Source organism: Thermobia domestica, chromosome 16 (assembly GCF_964235325.1).
Source record: "Thermobia domestica chromosome 16, izTheDome1.hap1.1, whole genome shotgun sequence".
In the NCBI taxonomy this organism is placed as follows: Eukaryota; Metazoa; Arthropoda; class Insecta; order Zygentoma; family Lepismatidae; genus Thermobia; species Thermobia domestica.
In genome coordinates, this window is record NC_137469.1 from 31,355,683 (window position 1) to 31,364,720 (window position 9,038).

The 9,038-nt window shown below is 35.7% G+C and overlaps 1 long non-coding RNA gene across 1 annotated transcript; it reads left to right on the plus strand.

Moving 5' to 3' along the window:
• The first annotated feature begins 2,960 nt into the window (after positions 1-2,960).
• LOC145672738 (uncharacterized) lies at positions 2,961-8,508 on the plus strand. The gene is made up of 2 exons (XR_014128630.1): positions 2,961-3,518; positions 8,255-8,508. It is a non-coding gene; the product is annotated as an uncharacterized LOC145672738 (long non-coding RNA).
• Positions 8,509-9,038: the final 530 nt, after the last annotated feature.

Genomic DNA, 9,038 nt, shown 5'->3' on the forward strand with positions numbered 1-9,038 from the left:
GTTCGATCCCAGCCCCCGCTAAGTGAACTTTGTGGTGGACAAACACCGTGTGCGTGGGTTTTCTCGGGGTTCTCCCGTTTCCTCTCACTTTCTTCATTCCACCATTTCATTCATTACTCATCATCACCGTCTCCTTTAGCCTAACCGGCATAACCGTGGGACGTAAAACTCAAAAGATTTCATTTCATTTTCCTATATTCGAGTTGTGAATCATTTTATTACGAACAAAATAATAAGATTACATGCAATTTGATTCAATCTCCTTCCAAGTACTGTCCTTAGGTTAGTAATGCACTTATCCTAACATTGAATCCATGACTCGAAGCATTTCTAGGAGGCTTCTTTTCTAAGGGTGTTTAGCTGCTCTGTCGTGGCCCTCTCAACGTCACGAATGGTATCGAAACGTTTTCCTTTAAGCATGGTTTTAATTTTTGGGAAGAGTCACCAAGTTGCATGGTGCTACGTCTGGTGAATAAGGCGGGTGTGGACAGATAGGAACAGTTTTTCTGGCCAAAAACTCGTGGATCAAAGGCAAGGAGTGGCTCTTTTGTTAAAATGCTTTTCACGGATCCATACGAGATGTTTAGTTCTTCTCAAAGCTCTTAAATAGTTTTTGGCCTGTTTGAATAAATCATTTGTGCAACTTTTGACACGTTTCCATCTGTTTTTGACGTCGAAGGACGTCTCGATCGTTTGCTAGTTTTCACCGACTCCTTGCCGCTTATACAGCTTGTAAACGGTTTTCAATGCTACCGCTTCATAGCCATAAACTGATTTTGACATTTGGTTTCGCACTTGTTTTGCAGCTTAGAACAAAACTTAATGTGTTCGCGAGACAGGCACTCTTAACACGTCGTCACTCTTCTCCCTCTGGAAACTAATTAACATGTCAGAACTTGTTGAAACTCGACACTAACTGTTTCAAAGGTTTACCGAGCTTGCTAGTTAAAATGGATATAACATCGGTATATGGCACTGTGCAACTACATTCAGAGTACGTTTTGATCAAACATTGTAAATATGTGTGTGCCTGTGATCAGATTTCTACCGCTTCCAGTATGAATAAACAGTTAAGGCGGCAGACTACTAAATATTTTTTGAAAAACTAATATTTTTTCTTTTGCCCGTTTTTCGTAAGTGGAAAGAGATAATGAAATATAACTTACCACAATAATAGATAATGTTATTCTACATCTGAAAATACGAATCGGAAGAATTATCAGTGTTGCCATCCATAGAAATTACAGTGTGACTAGAATTTGAATTACTCAAAAATCTAGGTTAAGGCAGCGACTACACTGTTAAAAATGATTTATTCAAAAATGAATACATTTTACTACTCAAAAAAATTGAGTAAATTAGTCTCAATTTTGAGGAGAAAATAACTCAAAAAATGAGAATGAGGAAATTTAGTTGCATATTTGAATCAGAGACTGGTTCTCAAAAACGAGTAATAATGTAGTCTTAAAAAATATTGTTTTATGATATAGATATATCATGGAATATCGTGAGATATAAAAGACAGTTTGCAAATGCAAGATTATGGAAAACAAGTACGAACAAGCTAACATAAGAGCACAAAAGTCCTTTATAATCCTGAACTATATGTTCTCATTCTGGCTGATGGAGGAACTACTTAGCGGATGGATAAAGAGAAAGTTAAAAGGAAATATGGAAGAAAAGTGTTGTTTACTAACAGCATATACGATTTCGCAGGTAAGTACTGCTAGCAACATGAATTTAGTTTTAAGTGTGAATGCAACATTGCTTGTGTGCGATCATTGTAATCGATTGACGGTTAATCACGACAATCCATTATTTTCCTTCGAAAATCATGAGTAATGCTTCTAGGTACTGGTTCCCAGATAGAATGCCCGGAAGCCTCACTCTATGCTTCTGGGCATTCTATATCTTAGACAAAGTTGTTGTGTTAATGATATGCGACTTTCCAATATATTCAGTAAATGGTTTACTTCTTTTTTTTTTTTTGGTGAATTGGGGCGTGCAGGTTTACTTTTGGCGCTGCACTCTAAATAACTGTTGTTAAAATACAATTCTTTTAATAATTTCCTTCTTATTGTCCCCTAAAAGATTTGTGGTGGGTGACATGAAAAAACTCCCTTGCGGGAAGGTTCTAGATTACTGGTCCCCCATGTAGGTTAGTAGCTGGGTTGGTTTCTTTCTCTACTAAAGTTTATACATTTAATCTACACAGTATTGCCGAGCGAGCGTTAGCGAGTGAAGGCGGTTTAGAGCCCCGTAGGGCACGTTGTTTTCTGTCTTTATTATTGCTCAATGGGAAGGGGGACCAGTAATCTAGAACCTTGCCCTCACTTGCAGGCCCGTATCCACGCGGGGGGTCTAGGGGGTCGGGCTCCTAAATTTTTACTGCCTGCCTAAAATGTTCACGGTAGGCTTGCAAATGAACTATAATATGGTTGGATCCCCCCCCCCTACATTTTTGGGCTGGCTACCGGCCTGCTCACTTGCACAGATAAAATTACAAGGGACCACCAGAAGTATTAGTTGAAAAATTGCAATTCCTTTACGATTGCCATATAAATACAGATTCCGTATCTGTTGCATAAAAGCTTCAATGTAAAAAAAAAAAAAAAAAATGTCCAATACTTATGACAGAAGTTATGTAATAATTTTAATTTAGCTATATTAAGGGAACTATCACCAGTGGCGTCATTTAGGGGGCAGGGAGGGGTAATTGCACCCCCTGAGATTGAGATTTATATAGATTTTTTGAGTAGAATAGTAGTCAGTGAAAAACGCAAAATTTGAAATGACGCTTCTGCTACAACCACATTTGTTTTATTCATTTACTTTTTCCTTCTATTTTTACGTTTTTTTTTTTTTTTTGGTTTGCAAAAGTATACACAAAACCAACAAAATGAAATATAGTGAAATCTTTCAGTGTAACATCCCATGATTATGCCTTTAGGTTAAGGGAGACGATGATTAAAGCAAGTGAATGATGATGGAAGAATGAGAAAGTGGGAGGAAACGGGAGTACCTCGACAAAATCCACGAACACAATGTTGTTTATCACAAGCTTGCTTGGGTGAAAATCGTACCAAGGAAACCATGCACCTGAGGTAAGCGCTCCCCACTGAGCCATCGTGCACCCCACTAGCTAACAATGGGTGCAAATTATGCTACTTGCAGCACACACAAACTATTGCAATTGTATTGGTTTATTTCTGAATAACAAAGAACAATTTAAGTAGTGATGTTCGTTAACAAGAGTCTAATTGCTACTTCACATTATTCATGTATGCGCATTTCTAACATTGCAGTAAAACATTATGACAATGAACTACTTTGGAACTTCATGACTAGAAAAAGGTAAAATATATTATTTAATAGAATATATTTGTATAACAATTAAATCTTTATATTTCAGATGGATGCTGAATTTAAAAATTTGTTCGGCGCGACAGAGTCTGTTTTCAATGTCATCTGTTTGGCAGTGATAATTTTCTTTAAGGTTTCGCTAGAGAAAGTTCTTGGTGAGTAAGATCAAGTTTTCGTGTATATTTATCATATTTCAGGTTGCATCTATAAATATATACACAAGAGTCTATTTGTCATCAACACAACCCTACTTCTGGCAAAGCACCCATTTGTTTTTTTCTTTCTTTACATTATCTTTTTATAGTGTCTATTCACAAACATTGTTTTATTGTTATAATTCAATCGCAGCAAATAGTAGCTTTTATATGCTTTACTTTGAAAAGTAAAAATAAGTCAGTATTTTGAAACACGTAATACCTTTTAAATAAACGTACATGAACTCAAAATTGCACATCTTTGGCTTATTATCTTCACGTCTTAAGACACATAATTTTTGTATACCTTCCTGATTAGGAATATGTCCATTATCGTTCAATTGTAGTCATAGTTTCATAATTACAGAGTTAATACATTTACTTTCCAGGTTATACGTTTTGGAAATATCTTAATAGAAGGATGGTTTTATAAATAATTTGATTTGCATACTAATGGATGGTTCTAACGTCATCTGTATATGTAGCAGGGTTGGCAAAAACCATGGCTTTTATTGAAAAAACAAAAAAAAAAACGGGTTTTTTGGTTTAACCAGGTTTATTTGGTTTAAATAATTTGCTCTATATATTCATATCATATATGGACAGAAATAAGTTTGTTTCGCCTTGATGTTATTATGCAACAGCCGGGTTATGCTGGAAGGGGTCACATAAGCTTAAAGCGGAATAAAAACTGCTTCTCGAGTTACATCCGAGAAAAATTGTCCTCCATTTGAACTCGGAACCAGGACTAATTGGCCACAAATGCGATACGTCTGCCGACTCACTCACGAAGGAATCCTGATAAAAATACGTTGTACTGGTCTTTACATGCTTCTTAATATAGCTCTCAAGAGTCATTTCAGAGGGACAAAAAGATAAACAGTGCACAAGTGAAACCATTATACTGAATTACATATGGACAATTTCAAAGTACTACGGAGTACAGACGAACTAATTTAATTCAAGTTAGTTAACAACGACTTTTATTGGTCCAAATTAAAGAAATACAACGACTTAATTTGCATATCACAAAGATACGAATTATTTGAGTCCACTTTGGCTCAGACTCATTTATACATAAATAGATATCGAAGATACTTCTCATTTCACTAAATGCCTCTCGTAAGGTCTGTATGACCCTCCTCCCCCCCCCACACACACACACAAAGTACGGCATTTCGATGTATTTTATCAATAGTAAACAAAACAATTTTTAGAATGTTTCTTTGATTGCAATTATATAACAATAATAACTACAAAAAAATCACAAAACAAACATTTATAAACTTACATAAAAAAAAGTTGCTTTTGTAGTATAATCTTTTTGAGTAATGAATGGGGAATTTAGGTCTGAATTTAATACGAATAATATACGGGAGTGAAACGTCATAACCCACAAATGTGTGTTCATCAAGATTTTACAAACACTTACACTTTTACGAACATTTTCGTTATTTGGTTTAAACCAGTTGGTTTTTTTGAAAAAACCAGCTGATTTAAACATTGGTTTAAACAATAGTTTAAACCAGCCAACCCTGATATGTAGTCATTAAGTTTCCTTTCTATGAATAAAGAATCTGTATTCTCAAGCAGTGGCGTAACTAACAGGCTCCCGGTATTTAAGTTTCGGAGTATGACTTTATAATGTTTGGATGTTAAAAGCACTTTGCAGAGTTTCTCCGTGGCTAAGCGGTTAGCGTACGCGCTCTTGGCGCGGGAGACCCGGGTTCGATTCCCGGCGGGAGCTCATGTGGTTCGGACTCCACGTTAATCAGTAGGTCCACGTCTCACATAGCCTCGCTGCTGAAAGGGACGCTAAACTGAAATTCAACTCCATTCAAAAGCACTTTGCAGGTTTCATATTACTGCAAGAGTACTCTACTTAGAGGAAAAAGAAATCACGGAACCAGCTATAATAGATTTAGTGAATTCTACTCGGAAAATGTATCGCCTTTTGTTGCAACAACTAACAAGTTTCCGATGAGTAGTGAAGAAACAATTTAGTGAAATTTTAACTTGGAATTAATTAGCCAATTATTTAGTCGAAGATAACTTCCTATGTTAGTAGTGTTCTGGATTTGTGTACTTCTTTGCAACTGTATCTCACTGTGCCTCTGACGAAGCCAATCCTGAGCGATCATTCAGTACACTAAAAGCCATCAAACTTTATATTCGTAGAACAAGGTCGAAGATGAAATTGAGCTCAGCCCCGTAACTTGGGCTTTTTCTTGGAAGACCAAACATTAATTAGACCTCCTAAAATATGTCAAGTTGAGGCCCCCTAGAATAATGATGGCATTTGAAGTGAAATCCTTACTAAACGTGTTCGATACTTCTTGGGGCGCCAGTTGATGGTTTACTAAAGTAAGATCCAGATTACATATATGCTACATCTTAAAGGAATGTATTTCGTTCAGATAGTGGGGCAGCAGAAACATCTTAAATTATTTGCAATGCTTTTGAAAATAGTACGGTGCTTCACAAGTTAACTAAATGAGACAATATGTTGAAAGTCTTACTAAATATAAATTTTGTCTGGGGCTCTAATAGGACACATTTTACTGAATGAGGCTCGGAACACATTTTCGTTTCATTTTTTTTTTCCTGTTATGTGGTAAACCTATTCCAAGCTTTATTTATAAGTTCCTGTTCATATCACATCATACAAAGCAACAAAGTTTTAACTCAAATGAATCCTATCAAACAACTGGAAGCTTAATTGGGGGGGGAAGTTTCCCCATTCCCCCGCAAAAGTTACGGCATTGGTTGAGCCCTTTGCCAATCCTGAGCACTGAAAGCGAAGAATGGCACCACATTGATATTGAGAAAGTAGTCAGCGAATTACTCTCCGAAAAAAAAAAAAAAAATACGCCGGTTTAGAAATATGTGAGCAAGTTCCACAAGTTTTGACGAGTTTTCATATGTTAGTTGTAATGTGAACGTTAGGAAAAAAAATATTTCTGCTCTTGCCTTTGAGGTGAGCGGTCCCAGGTTCGACTCCTGGTGGGGACACTCGGCCGAAAGAGTGTAACAGCTTTTTCAGACCTGCCATCTTGAGTGAAGTGTTTCTTGGGTTTCGTTCATTCATACAATTCAAATGCCGGGATGGAGGTACCTAATATAATGGTCCCAGGCTGCTTTCTTCCTTTCCCAATCCTTTCTTCCTTCCCTTTCATCGTACAGTGGGCTCGTTGAGGGACGTCATCCTTTATACGGGATGGGCTAACGTGGCCTTAGATGCCGACAGCCCAAAAATCTAATTCCTAATTCCTAGAAATTATTTCTTTTAAGAAACTTTTTAGTCCCATGTAATTGCTTAATAATAATAATAATAATAATAATAATAATAATAATAATAATAATAATAATAATAATAATAATAATAATAATGTGCAATTTTTGTATATTAGCAAGTAGTGTCTGACTAGATGGAAAAATAACTCTACTACTGTATAAATTGTACGTGTGCCATGAACGTAGAAACAGGAAGAGCCCTTTTGACATTTTCGCGGATGGAGGGGGGCATGCATTCTTAGTTACGCTACTGTTCTCAAAGCATTCTAGTAATTTGTTTAACAATTGCTAAAAAAGTAGAAATCGAATATAACTTAGAATTTTATATAACTTAGAATTTGTGGTGTGATTCATTGTTTCTTTCTTTCTTTTTTTTTCCGTCACACATAAGCAGAAATGACTAATTTTCAGGTTTATTGTTTCCTTGTCTTGCATAGATGAAACAGATCGAAATGTTTTTGGTTACCTTTCAATTTCTTTATTTTTATAATCTTATTTCAATTGATATTAATCCTTCCAGAACGTGACAACCCTACTATTATTATAAAGATCGCCATAGATGAGTCAGGTCTTAAGTCTTTCATTTTATGTTTATTAGGATCACGCAAGTGGGATATATATAATATTGTAATGTTAGTACCATAGGTGTTCATTTTACTCCGACCTCACTCACCTTCATTCTCACAGTGAATTGGCCCTCGCCCTCACCTTCGAAGAGAGTTGACCATCGCTCTCGCCTTCGTGTGGGAATTTGTCCTCGCTCTAGCCCTGACAGTGACAGTTGGCCCTCGCCCTCGCTGTCCAAGCTTGTCATCGCCCTCGCGTCATTATGGTTGAGAGAGAATTTGAGGGTGAAGATGCCCTCGAGAGAGCCATCCTCGCAAGGGTAAACACCTCTGGCTTAGTACGTCCGTTACACTGCTCAATAACTCTTCAACAAAAGATAATTTTAAAATTGTTTTCTGCAATCAACAGCTAGATAATTATCTCGGAGGAGTTCGTTAATGGATGTGATCCACCTACTTGTAATGATAGAAATAAACCATTTCCGGTTAACGTTGATCACTATAGAGCATAGACAGTAATCTCACATTGTATATTTTTTTAATCGATTAAGTGTCCCTAGAATATATTCCATTTCCACTCTAATCACTCTGCTAAAACACTAAATGGTAGATCTACTACAACTTCTGGTTTCAATATTAATTGAAGAAATATTGCGTAATTCTCTTTACTGTCTTTACCAGAGTCTATATTATCGTATTTCAATTGATACTAATTCAAATTAGAACGTAGCAACACTAATATTATTCGAGATATCGCCATACACGAATAAGATTTATAAGTATTTCATTTTATTTTTATTTCTATTGTCACTAATTACACAATCTCTTTGTTTCCAGGGAGATGAAGGCATAGACACATTTATAGCAAATGAAAAACTTCTGGGAGGATCTCGAACATAGCTGTTGTTTATCTTGTCCATTGGCAGTCGTCACAGACTATTTTCCAACGAATGCATACATCTGTCATAGTACTTTGTAGGCATATTCAGAGGGTTCATGTATCCTCATTGTCTTATCTAAGTTGTTATAAAAATTGTGCTCATGTATAGACTTAGTTTATTATTTGACAAATAAAAAATACAATGTACAAACATATTTTCCTTTAATCAAAATGAAACTAATATATATACATTTAAGTTTGTGTGTGAATGTATATATATATATATATATATATATATATATATATATATATATATATATATATATATATATATATATATATATGTGTGTGTGTGTGTGTGTGTGTGTGTGTAACGTCGCATGATTATGTTTCAAGGCTAAAGGAGAAGGCAATGATAATGAAGTGATGCAATGAAGAAAGTAGGAGGAAACGAGAATACATCCAGAAAACCAGTGCACATAAAATTTGTCCACCATATCAGGCTTACTTGTTTAAAACTACGCAAACCAACATCACGAACAGTTTAAGTTACAAGGAGCTTGTGTGTTGATTAAATTAAAATTCTCATCTATGCTATTTATGGAAACAACAGGTATCAGCATAAAAATGTAACCTTGCAGATTCAAAATTGAGTAAAAAAGTACTTTAACAATTAGATTATATTAGTATTCAAAAATAGGAAAGGGAGTATTTATTCTGCTGCCTTGTTGGCACAGGGAA